Below are 15826 nucleotides of genomic sequence, written 5' to 3'. Positions count from 1 at the left end.
CCCCCCACACACACTCTTTCAGTCTTAGCTGTGTTCTCAGAACTAGCCCCTTGTGTGCGCAGATAGTCTGCCAGCTCTTAGTGGCATGTGTTGATTTTGTGTGATATGTATTAGTGTGAGAGAGGCTGTTTTTCTCTGTGATAGCTGTCTATTGTTGCAAGACTCTTACCAATACGCCTAGCAGTGGGATGCTCATAACCTTACTTATTATTGGACTTTTGTTAAACCCACAACACCGGTGGCCTCCTGAATAGTGACTCAAAACACATCTGGGCCTGCAGCTGACCAATAACCTTTCTAATATGTCTGCCTTCCCGGGCTCCCGTTTGTGACGGAAGCACACTCAGCATCAGGGCTCTGCTGATGAAAGGAAAGGTGGCTACATGACCACAGGAATAATCCAAGTTGGGTTAAATAACTGTCTGCTCCATGCTGTGCGTCTGGAATAAGTACAGGGCCTTGAGATACCATTTGTCCTTTTGGAATGGCTCTAATATAAGGATGCCTCCAGATGCATCTGCTGTTAACACCTTCCTCTTGAGAAGGGAGCAAGAGGAGAGACTTGGGGGTGGGGAGGGAGCAGCATGAGGGGAAAGGACGGTGAGCATTGGTTAGAGCCGGGAATTGCACAGGCAGGGTAGAGTCTGGCAACAATAGACACAGAGCTCTCCCCATGTACTTCTGGCTTGATCCAGAGCATTCTGCCCTTCCAGTCCTTTGTAGGCACCGGGAACAAAGGTTCTACCATCATCCCTTTAATGTTGCCTGCAGCTCCAGTCATGCCGAACTGGACTGTTAAGTATCTACATGGGGAACAAGTATTGAATAATGGACTCTTCAAATAGCAGCGAAAGGGTGAAGGTGATCCAGGGGTTGGAAGTGGAAGCTCGACAAATTCAGACTGGAAATAAGGGGTCAACTTTTAACAGTGAGGGTCATTAACCACTGGAATCATTTTACCAAGGGTCGTGGTGGATTCTCCATCACTGACAATTTTTACAGTCAAGATGGGATGTTTTGCTAAAAGCTCGTCTCTAGGAGTTATCGTGGGGCAGGTCTCTGGCAGGAGGTTACGCAGGAGGTCAGACTAGATGATCACAGTGGTCCCTTCTGGCCTTGGAATCTAGGAATCTGTGAACTGCATTGGTGGTTTTGTTACTTGACCAAACGTCCACTTGGTAATAGGCAAACTCACTTTTGCTTGACGCCCAAGATTTAGGTTCATCTCTGCAGTGGAGCAAGACTAGTGCACTAAATGTCACTGTAGCCCTTATGCAGTGCTTCGCCCTGTGCAAACATGGATTCTCCCAACACTCTTAAGAGGAAGGATGGACATTGCCCTCATGTTGCAGATTGGTAAACTGAGGCACGGAAAGGTTAAAGTGGTGTGTCAGTTTGTCAGGAAGAGGGATGGGGTTAAGACTGATTGGAAGCTCTTTGAGGCAGGGGCACCATCTTCTTGCTCTGGGTTTGTACAACTCCTGGCACAATGGGATCTGGATCATGACCAGACTCCTAAGAGCTACAGTGATATCCATGATTAATAACCATTGTGGCATTCCTGTCTCCCGCTCAGTCCATGGTACCTTTATCTACTGTGCCTTTGGGGAGGGAAAAACAAAGAGAAAGCCCTATTATTGATCTCCGATAGCTGTGAGGTCATCAAGATTATGATGATTTCACGGCATGAAATTGAGAAGACAGGCTGGGTAGAGATGCATCTTTTGATGGGGAAGTTTCCAATTGGCTTGTGCAGATGGAATTTGCATATTTGGAAATGAGAACTAGAAGGCTGGGTGGGGGGGGGGGGTGGAAATCATGTAAAAGATAAGTCGAGATTCTGGTTCATTTTAAATGATTTTTTAAAAGGTATGGCTAGGGAGCGAGTAGAGGAGTGGAAAGACGACAAATAGTTGATATCCATTCTATCCTGATGACAACTGGTGGGGGTCAGAATGGGGGTTCTGACTCCTGCCTTTTTAAAGCACATGTGGAAGACAACTTAAGCAAGGCTTGACGGGGTTGTGGGTTTGTTGGGTGTCCCTCCCCCCTTCCTTTCTTATTGTCTTTTATGGCAGGGCAGATTTCTTGCTGAGCGTCTCTGTGCTGTGTAGCAGCAACGAAAAGGATTAGCGCAAGCAGAGCATGTAGGCTTTAGAGAACAGAGCAGAGTTTGGTTTCAACATCTAATTCAATTTGTTCTGCCGAGATTGAAATATGAAATGGTTGCCAGTCAAACGTTCAAAGGCGCAGGGGAGGGGGGGAAGGGAGCCTTCTCGCATTTAAATTTTAATGAAAATTAATTTAACCCTTTGATATGTTTTAAAACATGTTATTCCCCATTGGTGTACAGGCTTTTCCTCTTTGAAAGTAATGAAGACTTTCTTTTCCCTTAATGATACTTATCTCATTCAGCAGTTGGCATCGGCCAATTTTTCAGACAATTTAGTTTCAAACAAATCTCTTTAATGTTGGTGGGGGAAGCTTTTACCTGTATATACATATATAATATATGTATGCGTGTATGTACATATGTGTGTATTGTTATGGAGGCGCTGATCACAGCTACGCAGTTTTGTGTGTGTGTGTGAGAGAGAGAGAAAATATTATGGAGGTGCTGATCACAGCTCCATGGTACAATTTGAGTTGATTTTTACTCTTGGAGCAAGGATTCAACTTCTTTGTTATGTAAGAAGAACACCATGAAGTCTGCCCCTGAAATTACAGCACTTACTCAAAAGGGATTTTCTGACAACGTACAAGTATATCCATTAATTAGTTTGAATTGAAATGAAATTGTAAATGTGTCCTTTAAGAAATTTAGCACCCATCGTAAGACCTTTTTTGGTCTCAAATGAACCTAATGATGGAATAATACAAACTCTTCTCATTTCCCTTATCGTTAATTCCCCAAATATCCCTATATTGATTTTTAGCCTTACGTGCATTCTCAACATGACCTCCATCTTAATGTATTGGTTTTGGCTGGGAATTATTAGTATTATTTATTATTTGTTTTACGGTGGTACCTAGCGGCCCCCGTCATGGATCACAGAACAAATAAATATATATTTAAATGAAGTGTTGTCAGTCAGATCCTCCGGTGGAGTAAATTGGCATAGGTCCATTGAATTCTGCTGATTTACCCCAGCTAAGACTCCAGCTCAGTTGTGTGTTGGGAAGAAGAGAACTGGAGCCCAAAGACCACAGAGAGGGCGGTGATGACGGGGACAGGGTTTTATTAGAATTGAGCCTTTTTACTGAGTTAGATAAAGTAATATGGTTTCATGTAACTGAGCTTTAATGCATAACTGCCCATTGCCAAAGGCCTCAGTGGCAGCAGTACCTACTATGGGACAACAATAATACCGGCTTAATACAGACCGTAATAAACCTATCAGCCGAGATTTTCAACAGTGATTTTGAGTGCCCCTATTTTTGGGGCATCTTAAAGGGTTATGAATTTTAAGTGCTCAGCAGTTCCTGAAAATCAACTTAAATTGGGCATCCAAAATCACAAACCACTTCTGAAAAATTTTGGCCAGGGTCTGTGGGGTTTCTCTGATCCATCCCATACCCCCGACAGAAGGGAAACCACAGGGGATAGCCTGCAATCCGCATGTAGATGTTAAACCAGCATCCAGGCCTGCTGTGCTGTTGTTTCCCATGCTGTACCCTGGTGTGACGACGAGGGCTTTTATTCATCTTGTGTTGCATGCGAGTCTTACTGTCCTATACTAATCCTGCGTGTACCTCAGTTTCCCTGTGTACTGCACCAATATTTCGGTGGTGGGAATTGGGGGGGTGATTTTTTTGCTGAGGCCCTCGGGGCAGGTGAGGCTGCCCAGCTGTCTGCACATAGGCTATGGCCGGTGCCTTTCATAACCTGAGACACCCAGGCGGGGGATGCGACCAGGTGACACGTTTTGCCCAGGAAGCAGGACAGAGACGAGGAGGAGGAGCGGTGGGCGTGTTGGAGGTCAGGTGGCTGGAAGCTGGGCAGTCTGCTTGCGGGGCCTGGAAGAGGGGAATTCCAGGGCGTCTGGCACAGGACTCACCAAGATGGACTTGGCTGAAAGTCATTGATTTCTGTGCTAACAAGTTCTGTTCTATATTGTGTTCCTGCTGGCTGAGAGTCACTGCGGAGTTGGGGTGCAGGGCCCTCTGGCTTCCCCAGGAGCCCTGCCCAGGCAGACTCGCTGCGGGAAGTGCCCGTGAGGAAGGTGATGCTCAATGCTCTGAGGTCAGACCCAGCAAGGTCGAAGCTGTGTAAGCGTCTTGCCCTAGCGACAGTCTGCTCAGAGGGAGGAGGCTTCCCCAGAGTCCTGACTGGCTTCGTATGGAGTAGTTCCAGAGCATCACCCGGTGACCCCGTGACACCTTGTATTGCTGCCTACTCAAGAAAGCTTGATGATCTGTGTGTGTGTGTGTGTGTGTGTGTCCTTGCATCACTCTGGTACCTAGGTCCAGGTGATTTCTTCATATCTCTACTGCATTTGCCCTGGCCGGAGCATATGTTGTGGATTTTGGCTGCTCTGGGCTCTATTCCAGCTGTACCTTTACAGAAGGGAGAACCTGAAAACCCAGCACCCGTTTGGCTAACTGAATAAAGGCCTGTGACATACTGGGGCACAATCCAGACCGGCGGAGGGCTGTGTCATCCCTGCCCTGCAACCTTGGATGTCTTACAATGCCTTGCTGAAGTAGCTCCCACCTGGGCCGCTCACAAACAGCCTTCCAGCGTGCAAGCCACACCCTGAGTGTCTGTATGTAACTGCAGTCTGCCGGTTACACTCTCTCTCACCAGCCTGGGTTATACTGCAGGGTGGCCCCAGGACACCCCTAGTCCCGGATCTTCTCCCAGAAATGTGTGTCCTGGACTGCCCAGCCCTCACCTGGACAGGGCAAATATTTTAAGTCTGTTATTCCTTTAAGGCAATCCTATACCAGCTTATTATCTTAACGAGAGTTACCCAGACACTTCAACTTAAACCCCCTGGATTAGATAAAACAGTAAAAGAAGTTTATTAACTACACAAAGATTTTAAGTGAGTACAAGTCATGAGGCATAAAAGTCAGAAATGGTTACAAGAAAAATAAAGATAAAAGGCTTTTTAGTATCTACTTAAAAAACTATCTCATTTCCAAAGCAAACTGTCACACCTCCTGCTCCAGCAGATTACTGACCAAACCTTCAGGTCAGGACCCCGCCCCCAGAGTTCAGGGGCAGTTTCCTTTTGTCGTCTTAGATGCAGAAATGAGGTGAGCAGGGAGAGAAAGAGGGGTGGCTTGGGGTGTTAGCCTCTTTTTATAGTTTCCATCCCCCTTTTGAAAAACATTTCCATCTGGAAACTAGGGGACAGTGTCTGTGTGGAAGGATGTTCCCTGCTGGGTTTTTTCCCCCGTCTGAGCCTCCTTGGTTTTGCCTTCCTGCTTGTTAACTCTGATTACTGCTTACATGCAAATTAAGGCAAACATGCGCTCTTTTGTTCGAGACAGGCCTTTTGGACCAGTTTGGTGCTATGTGGATCTTGAACATGCACTCTTAGCATCAGGCTGGGGAATCTTATAACTTCACATACAGTGTTGCCACACCCATTTGATCAGGACAATACTGAGTAGCAAATTATGAGTTTTCAAATGAAACCTGACAAGAAATACCTTGTACAAAGATATTACAGTATTGTGTAGGCAGTGAATTCAGGGGTGTATTCTGTCACAAGACCCTACCTACACCTCTAGGCAGAATTCAAAGAAACCAGTGCAGCGGACACGGTGAACGTTGTTTCCCTGCCCTTTGCTGGGGATGAAGGAAGAACTTGCAGCTTGCCGCGTTGTTGCAGCACACTCACTGCCTTCCCACGTCCGAGCGCCAGCCAGCTGCTGGATCCTGCAAGGGTGTGTGTAAGCTCTTTAGTCCTGTGGGTCGGTGCCGATGGTCATTCTCCTCTGTGTTACTCCTCTGTAACCCTGCCTGCTCTGCTCAACAACCCACAAAGGAAAAGGTGGCCACATCACTCCTTGCGACTTAGCTCTTTTTGCACTTCTCTGAGCAGCACGCACATCCCATGCATTCTCTCCCATTTTGGGTACCGCTGGATTCTCAAAGCAATTGCAAACCATGTGCCAGATTTTCCGAAGAGGATGCCTCCTGTTGAGGCGTGCAAATACTCCAATCTGTAGGTGAAGATGTAGGGGTCCAGCCCAGGTCCCCAGCCTGTCAGGTTCCCTGTAGCTGCACAATAATTGCAGGTTGAAGCAGGCAACTTGGTGTTTCAGCTGAAGTTACCAAAGTCTCTCAAAGGTCAGCTATGGAAGAGCCTGCGGTATTCCCCACCCATGAGCGAGCTCTAGTTTAGAAAAATACTAATAATGCCTGACTTCACCAGTAGATCTCAAAGCACTTTACAGACGAGGTCTGGATTGTCATCCCCATTTTTACAGATGAGGAAACTGAGGCACAGGGAGGTGAAGTGACTTGCCCAAGGTCACTCAGCAGGCTGGTGGAAGAGCTAGGAGTAGAGCGCAAGTCTCCTGAGTCTAGTCCAACGCTTTATCCATTAGGCCACACTGCCTCCCTCATTCCCTTTGACTGCAAGGGCAGCTAGGAAATGTGGCGGTAGTCAAGTTGCTTAACCTCGGTGTCTCAGTTTCCCCATCTATAAAATACCTTGTGTCTCTCCGGCTGGAAACGGCTGCATGCAGTAAGTGCCAGTGATGATTATTGTGCGGTCCACAGTACAAGTCCCCGTTGTTTGTGCAGGTGCGCTGTGATTTCTTTGGGGTTTTTTTTTTTTTTTTTATGTAGCGTTTTGGACTCTTTCCTTAGCTAGTAATTACGTTCTTTCATCATTATTTATGCCCTTTAAATTTTAAAAACCCTCTGCCTACCCTGCTGGAGAACCTGGCATCAATTATAGAAGATTGCATGGCAGCCCGAAACTACTCCTGCCTTGTTGGACTTTCACTCTCCGTGTCATAAGCCGGTGCTGTGTGCATGGGGCTGGAATGTGTTCTTAAGCCTCCTGCACCCAGCAGTCAAAATGCTCCAATTTTCTGAGCTCCTGGGTGGTGTTGGCTCTCTGTCCCGTAACCTCCAGTTTCCATTCCTGCTCCGGTTTAAAGCATCCCTCATCTCACCCCCTCCGTGCCTGCAGGTAACACAATGCTAGCGTCCACCTGCATACTGTGTCCCATCTAAGTGAACATCAGTGCTGATTGGGGCAGATCCAGGTATACTGGTTAACAAGTAAATTAGGGCTGTGAAAAGCCACTGTCCAGATTTTCCTTCTATGGGGTGTGTGTGTGTGTGTGTGTGTGTGTGTGTGTGAGAGAGAGAGTGATACACACTGCCTCCTGTTTTCCCTAAATATATGCATTCGAGAGGGAGAAAAATCGCATGGCAGAGACTGAGATTTCAGATTTATCCATTCATGAATAATAATCAGGCTCAGTAATTCACAGTAAATGGGTATCCAAATTGGCTAATAAGGAAGGCTTTCACCCCAAACTGGAACTAGGAGAGAGGTAGTGAGAATATCAACAAACGTTGGCTGAGGCATATGTGTACACGATGTGACCTGAATCGGTGAAATATGCAAACCAGTGCCGTACGCGGACGAAATAACATAAAAATCTGTCAGCAAGGCATGGAAATGGAAGGGGCGAGTGTGGAAGGCAGACATCTTAACATTCCTCCTGAGGGCATTGGCAGCAACTGCCTTCGGTATTTGACTTCAGCATCTGCGCCGGAGCTGGTGCAGTAGCTCCATGCATTCTAGAGTGAGCTCTCGAATTGAGCTGCCGTTCTCCGTGGTGAGGTTAGGAGCCTTGGTGGAGGAGCAGGGAGAGGTAGGAAATGGCCCCGTGGTTCTCTCCAAGTATATTTGAGCCAGCCTTTGTTGTTCCTCGGGAATGAACGAATACCCCAAACCAAACTGAGCGAGAGGTCTCCAGCTCTTTAAATGATCCGGCATTCTCTGGGAGGTCGAGCTAAATGATCAGAATGGTTCCTTCTGGACTTAACACCTATGAAGTGATGGTTTTTCTGAATTCAGTGCGCATGTGTTTTTGGGGCAGGGAGGAAGGTGTTCTAGCCTGACCAGCAGAATCTGCCAGGCTCTTTAAAAAGCCCAACTTCGGGGTGAGTGCCTCAGCAGTCTGTTCAGGGAGTAGCGGACGCGTCCTGTACTGTGTGCTGGGTTGCCCTTGGTAGTGACGCTGGCTCTCCAGCTAGAGTTGAGGCCATGTACACACCCAGTCGATCCAGAGGAAAGGAATGGCGACCAGACTCTTATCCCTTTGTGGTACAGTTGTTACTATTCGCCTTGAGTTGTCTAGCTCCCAGAGAAACCCTGATCTGTTGGGCCTATGGAGCTCTGAGTCAGTACAGAAGATATTCACTAATCTAGGAACCTCAGTCTCTCCTCAAACCACCATATAGTCCTCCTAGGCTAGGCCAGAATTATCTGAACTATGAACTGTGGAGTAAAGGTTGAAAAGGGCTCGTTCTCTTCCCTATGTCACACCAGAAGATAACGAAATATTGGAACTCCAGAACCTTTGACCTCCACTGTCCCCCTCAGCCATGAATTCTCCTTTCTTCTTGCCATTACCTTCACCAGCCAGAGAGAGAATAAAGGAGTTGGGAGCACAAGGCTGTAATTCACACAAGAGGCTGTGAGGGCATCAAACCATGGCAGTGCAGCTTGAGACGATGGTGTGCAGCAGCAGAATGCAAGAGTGTATGGCTGCCTCTCAGTACCCTCCTACTGTTCTGCAGGTCTACTGCATGTGTCACAAGTGATGGAGCAGTCCCCATCAGTTCACTATAATGCTCTAAGACTGGGGCACCAGGTTGAACAAAGGTACTGTGTAAATGATTGCACACAGCACTGCTTATAAACATAAATGTGTCATTGGAAAGATGAGCAAGCGGAGCTGAGATGAGGTGTACATATAATAGGGAATTGTGCCCAGAAAGGCTTGTTTGTTGCCCGTGTACTCCGTTATAATAAAGGAGGGCACTCAATGGCAATAAATATAAAACTAATAATTGCATATAAAACTATTTCCCTTTTTAACTTGTGGAACTCACTGAGGCAGGATACTGCTGAGTCAAACCTCTTGGTGACATTTTTAATAAAAAATTAGACCTGTGAATAAGACTAGCATGTGGCTTTTCACAGGGATGCAATCAGATGAGCTTTCATCCTCATCCCAGACTATAAAACCATCAACGGACTGAGTTTAGGAAGGAACTTCCTCCCTTGGTACATTGTGGCACATGGAGGTGTATTTATAGGAGGTGTTGGGAAATTTCTCTGATACATTTTGCATTGGCTGCTGTTGGGAGACAGCCACAATGTTAGATTGAAGCCCTGCTGAATTATCTTTTGTCAAGCCGTGATGGCAAGAACCAAAGGGTGCAGGAAGTGAAGAGTTTGAGGGTTGTAAGAGGAGGGGAGTGGATGATGTACAATAGGATGAAACAGAGTCCTTGAAAAAAACAATGGGTTTTATTATATCCGCCTGTTCCAGGACATACAACGACCTCTGACTGGCAGGGACTAGGGCAGAACTTCCTCCATAGGCAGGATTTTCCGAAGTTGTCTCCTGCAAGGTTTCTGGGACTGCTCTGAAAGAGCTGGTCCTGGCCACTGTCAGGCCGGAGACTGCACTGGACTGATCCCATGTGGCAATCGGTATGTTCCTGGAACTGCAGGAAGAGGCTGGAGGATCACTCCTGCTTAGTCACACCTAAACATGCATCCTGAGCCCTTATTCCGTGGCTGCAAGTCATGCTGCCTTTGTCTCCCTGTATGAATATTTCTTAAGGGGGTCAAGGTCCCAGTTCAGTGCAGCAGTTTCTTAAGCACACGCTCAAATCTTTTTGAAGTCAGTGCGACTCTAGCATGTAGTTAAAGTTAAGCATGTTTTTAAGGGTAACATTTTCTAAAATACCTAAGTGACTTAGCAGCTTAAGACCTATTTTTAAAAGTGACGCAGGTACTTATGAGCCTACGGGAAAGTCTACACTACGAAATTGTTTTGCATGGCCATCCTAGCTCCTTTTGTTGACTGTGAGCGACCTAAGTGCTACGCCTCTCATGCAGTTGATTTAGTGGGGGGCTTACATTGGTGGGAGCAACATTGTAGTGCAGATCAGGCCTGAGTCTTATTCAGATTCCAAGAGTCTTTCAGTAGAGCTTAAACTCCTAAATCACCTACATCCTTTTGAAAACTTTATCCTGAGTGTTTTGCTCAACTGAAGCCTAAAAGACATCAAATGCAGAGTATATTCCATTGGCCGGCTCCTTTGCAATTCTAGAAAGCATCTCCCAGGGACCAGGGTCTGGTCTGATAGATCATCAATGGGATATCACAGCAAGTGGCTTGGTTCTTTCACTCGCTGTGCGCATGTGGGTGTGTATATGGGGCCAGATCCATATTTTATCTATTCCCAAGGGAAAAATTCATTGAGTTAAAGTTGTAAATATTTATCAATAACTTACAGGGAGGGGGGAAAAAACCCTTCGTGGAATGTTGTAGTATAAAAACACAAATGGCTGAAAGCCAAGAAATTCAAAGTTAAAGTTCCACTGAAAAAAGGGAAGGAACTATGGAAACTGCAGAGATAAAATACCCAACACAACCTTAGCTCTGCCCTCATCTACCTGCCAGCATGTGTGCTTGGCATGTTTGCTTATATGTCCTTCAATGTAAATCACAATAAAAAAGACACCTTTGCAACGTTCTAGGTGCCCTAACACAAAATTAATGCTATTTAAATGTTTATAACAGAACTAAAATGCTGCTGTTGGCTAGCAAAAATAGCCCCAACTCTCATCTGCTCTGTTGTTGGGCAGCATTTCACAGCTGTTAAATTACTTTTTAGATTAAGGCAAAACCTAGACCAACGTTAACAGTCCCCTTAGGTCATTTACGTAGGGCATTTCTATGGGCCGAGATCAACAGAATGCCGTTTGGCTGGGTTACCACTGATATAACGGTCGCGCCATCCTACGGTGAGATTTGGCAAGATTGCTACACAAAAGTGTGTCTCTTCTTTTCAAATGTAATTTTCTTCTGTTCTTGTGTTTCAAAACAAGCTGAATCTTACAAAACTTAGCCCACAGGGGGGATCGAGGAAGAGGACTGTTTTTCTAAGACTTCGATTTTTTTAGTATTTTGGGAATTCTTTGTCGCATATAGTAGGACTGCTCTGCCCTGGGATCTGTCTGATGGGTCAGCTGCACCCACACTAAAATTCTTGGTGTTTTGGTGCCCAAATTGTCCCCTCTGTATAAGCCCAGTTCCCCTAGATTGTGTCGTCTTTGCCACAGCACCCAGCCTCTGCTATTTGACAGTCCTACACCTTCACCTCCTCAGTCTTTACCTCTCCTCACACTTTTCCTTCTTCCTTGCTGGCAGTCCGGAAACAGATGTGAGCCACAGGGTTTAGAGAGTGGGCAATGACATCCTTTAAACACACAAAACGTGGGCGAAGTGAATGCAACTAGACACGCACCCCTGTGATTTTTGGTGACCTAAAATAACTTCTACACACTCTTGTGAATCAATCAGTTCTTTGTTGTATCTCGAACATGGTGTGAATAAGCAGCTATGAATTATAGGGTTGTTATGACAGAACAAGGAGCAGTGGTCTCAAGTTGCATTGGGGGAGGTTTAGTTTGGATATTAGGAAAAACTTTTTCACCAGGCGGGTGGTGAAGCACTGGAATGGGTTACCTAGGGAGGTGGTGGAATCTCCTTCCTTAGAGGTTTTTAAGGCCCGGCTTGACAAAGCCCTGGCTGGGATGATTTAGTTGGGGATTGGTCCTGCTTTGAGCAGGGGGTTGGACTAGATACCTCCTGAGGTCCCTTCCAAGCCTGAGATTCTATGATTCTGTTCCATCAAAGGGAGTCGGGTGATTGCCATAAACTTGAGTGAAGTTTGGTTCAGCAGATCCCTGATCTGAAACGCATTGATCCCAGTGTACCCCGAGAGAGAGGATGATGTTTCAGTTAGGAGTCCTGGATCCTATGCCCAACAGTACTACAGGTTTCTTGGGTCAAATTCTGCTCTTAAACGTGTGTGAGCCTGGAATGATTCACAAGGCAAGAGTGGCAGCTTCTGGGGTTATGCTAGTAGTAGATGAGAATAGAATGTGACTCCATGGGGGACCTTGGCTGAAAGCTTCGGTGATGCACTAAGATCACCAGTGATGGACATACGCTAAATATCCAGCCAGACCACCTTAAAGCCGTAGCTAGAGATCGATCCAGGTGATGTTTAGTCTGCAAGGAGCTATGCCCCTTAGGCCTTTGCCATGGTGATGATGATGGGACCTTGGCCAAGCCACTTAAATCAACACTTTCAAAACTGAATGCCTGACGATGGGCACCTGAATCAGTTGAGCTTGCTGAGCTTCCACGGGTCCCATCAAAGCCACTGGGCGCTGTGGACAATCAAGACACTTGATTTAGGTGCTTAACTGCAAGTACCCACATTCAAGCCAAACGTTCCAACCTTCCTGCGTCTCCATTTCCCCATCTGTAAAATGGAGTTTATCCCTCTCAGGGATGTTGTGTGGCTCAAAGGCTGCAAGGTGCTGAGTTCTGGCCCAGATCCAGCCAAGCTCCGAAGCGTGTGCTTAAATGTAAGCCCCTGAGGGATCCCACCGACGTCAAAGGGGATAAGCACGTGCGTACGTGCTTCGCTGCATCTTGCAGGATAGAGCACCAGTTCGTCCAAGTTTGAGTCAAGACCCTAAAATGGAAGCCACTACAACGTGGGTTAAAGTGGAGTTACTTAGGAGGGAGCCGGGTGTGAGTGAGAACAGAGTTTGGCTCCGGAAGTCTGTAACAGAGCCAAGAACTGAGCCCAGTAAACCCTGTTCCCCAGTTCTGTGCTTTACCCGTCCTCTGGCTTTGGGTCTATAACTGGGTGACTGAAAGCTGGTGACCCTTTCATAAGACTCTGCATTACAAGCCTCATCTTGCTCTCCACTGAACTGCCGTGTCAGTGGAGGGTATCCTGGGTAGTGAGTAAAGAAAAGGAGTAAATCCACTCCTCTCTTTCCTACTCGCTCAGTCAGGTCGGTGTCACTCATGCAGCAGTTTTCCCTGGATTACCGCACTCAGGAGTTATTACTGGGTTTGCTCACTGAGACCCCTTGGGCTCCATGCAACCAACCCCCTGCATCCATGCTCATCCCCTTCAGATGCAGTGGGGCTGCATCTGAGCATAAGGGACTCCTAGGTGGTGTGCATCGCAGGATCGGGGCCTGGGTCTTCCATGACAGCCCGAGTAGACCTTGGTTTTGTATCATGTGAGGCAAATTAAACTGCAAATGCTTTGTTTTGGTTTGTTCTTTTCTCCCGGGAGCCTGAGGGGTGGGATAAGAGGCCGTTGTTTAAAAGTGATTCTAAGAACGTAGCAAGGGACTAAACGAGAAAATCCCGATTTGCCAGCCACTGAGACAGGGCCGAGGGCTCGCTGAGGGTCAGCTAGAGAAAGCCTGGATGTGAGCTATGTGTTCTTCCGCCAGTAGGTGAAATGGCACTGGGATTTGGGGAGCCCAGGGACTGTCATTCTACTGCCATGTAGTCGTCTTTCTAGCCACGTGGAAAATAACCGCACAGGTTTCACTCACTCCAGGCATCCGGGTTTTAAAAATCAAAAACGGGAAGTTTAAAAAAGAAATCTGTGTTTAAACTGCTGTGTCTTGAGTCCCTCGCGAGAGGCAGTGGCTGCGTTTGCATTAGATAAAGGCAGGAGCGAGGGGGGATGATAGCAGACAGGGTGGCTGAAGGCAAGAACGTTGGACTTAGTTAGAATTCAGCCGTTAGATCTTTCCTTTCTCTCTGATGGCTGAGTGTGATTGACACTTACAAATTACCCAGCCAAAAGTGTCGAGTCTTTGACCCCTGAGTAACATCTTCGGCAAGCCTGAGATTTGCCAGCATTTTGTCATCTAATTACTACAAATCCCTTGAAAATTCACTGGCTGGTGAATTTTTAATGCAGGGCAATTTCAATGTGATGCATTGCCCAGATGGGTACGCGCGTGTGCGCTTTCACTCCCTCCCCTTTCTTTCTCATTCTCTCTCTCCTCCTCCATCCCTTTTGCTTACCTTTATTTTGTGTGGATTAAAACTTTTCCCTAGAATTGGGGAGCAGCAGTGTTCATGTTTAATGGGCATTTCACTTAGTGGGCGTGGCTTTGGAAACTTCACTTAGGGGGTCCGTGTTTCTTTGCCCCCAGCAGAAGGGCTGGCTGCTTTCAGGTGCATTGGTCTGGTCACTTTCAGCCTCCCCCCACCTCCACGCTGCTGATGCTATTTGCACATTGGCCTCTGCTGTGTGTGTATTTGGTGGCAGGACATTCTGTCCTGCTTTCTAAACAGTGATGAAAGGTAACAATGCTACATGGGTTTTTGTTTTGTTTTTTCTGTTCCTTCAGGTCGTCTGCTGATGGACACAGAGAGAGCGAGTGGCATCCATCCACCTCTGTATTCTGCAACCAAGAAGATTTGTTGCCATCTGAACCTGCTACACCAGGCCTTTAAACCAGAGGACCAATTCTTGCTTCAGACACAGGTCTGGTAGCCAGGCTTTTAAACCCAAAAGGGAAATGCACCTTGAATCTGCAGGTGGAAGACTAGCCTTTTTCATCTGCGAGCAACGCATGCCAGTCCACGTGCACCTGTGGAGGGCCCCGTTAAACCAGAGAAGGATTTCAGGCTAGAACATTAACTCCTTCACCTCAGCGAGGCGCACCCCCACCAGCATTGCAATCTGGGGAGCTGGCCCTTCAGCTGGAGAACGCTACCCCTCAAGGGAACATCAGTCGCTCACTTTTGTAACCGATTGTTCCCACTGCTTGAATAATTTAAAAAACATCCGTGTACATTTAAAAAAAAAAATTCAAGACTGTTACTAAAAGCAGGTGAATCCCTTTTTATTTCTATTAACCACAACTGGGTGTTTATCCGAGCCCACGAGGAAGGTGAAAATATTCGTGTTCATCTCTGAGCCTGTCATTTCTGTCCACGCTCGCAGCCAGCAGTGGCCCTTCCCTTCCCCGGTTTCAAAAGAAAAGAGGCTTTTGCTTTTCAACCGGGGGTAGTGGTTTACATATGTACACGGCTGATAAAGTATTTCACTTCGCCCCCTTCCCCCTGGGAATTGCTGTCTTACGGCAAAACTGCTCTGGCTAACAGAGGATGCAACAGATCACATGTGTTGGCTGCAAATGTTCTATTATATATATGTTTTATCACTGCATAGCTTTAAAAAAAAACCCTTCTCTCTGCTGTTGGCCAGATTTGCCTGGTTTCCCAAGGGAGTGGACGTGAGCCCAGTACGATCTCCAGTCACAGTGTCCGCTTGCTCCCTGGGAAGGTGCCTTAAGGCTTCCCTGGAAGGTTACATCTTGTGGCTGCCTAAAATGATTCCAGAGCTTGGGATGTGGTCTCAGTTCGTTCCCATCTTTATTGAAGGGGTTTCTGATGCACTCAGCATTGACCTAACTCTGCTCCCTTTGAAGGCGATGGGCGTTTTGTCATTCAGATCACTGGGAAGCAGCGTTAGGCGGATGCACAGTGCTTTTGAAAATCCCGTTCTGAGCATCAAGTGGGAAGCGGCTGCAGGACACCAGGCATGGCCCAACCTTGAACAGGGACAAACCTGGGCCAGGTAGGGCAGACGCTAGTTCAGGAGATGGTAGCCCCACCACTGCCCCTTTCTCAAACGCAGGGCGCGTGGTTTCCTGCCCTCTTAGATGGGGACTCTTACAGCTGGTGGCTCGGGTTTTAAAAG

The 15826-nt window shown here is 47.0% G+C and overlaps 1 protein-coding gene across 1 annotated transcript in view; it reads left to right on the top strand.

The window, feature by feature from the left end:
• Positions 1-15290, top strand: part of RBM19 (RNA binding motif protein 19) — a 114523-nt gene extending 99233 nt beyond the window's left edge. Inside the window, exon 25 of the mRNA XM_054006694.1 lies at positions 14469-15290. The gene's annotated coding sequence lies outside the window, so the exon portion shown is untranslated. The remainder of the gene's footprint in view (positions 1-14468) is intronic.
• Positions 15291-15826: the final 536 nt, after the last annotated feature.

Source organism: Malaclemys terrapin, chromosome 16, assembly GCF_027887155.1.
Source record: "Malaclemys terrapin pileata isolate rMalTer1 chromosome 16, rMalTer1.hap1, whole genome shotgun sequence".
Taxonomy (NCBI): domain Eukaryota; kingdom Metazoa; phylum Chordata; order Testudines; family Emydidae; genus Malaclemys; species Malaclemys terrapin.
This window is presented reverse-complemented; position numbering and strand designations above follow the sequence as displayed.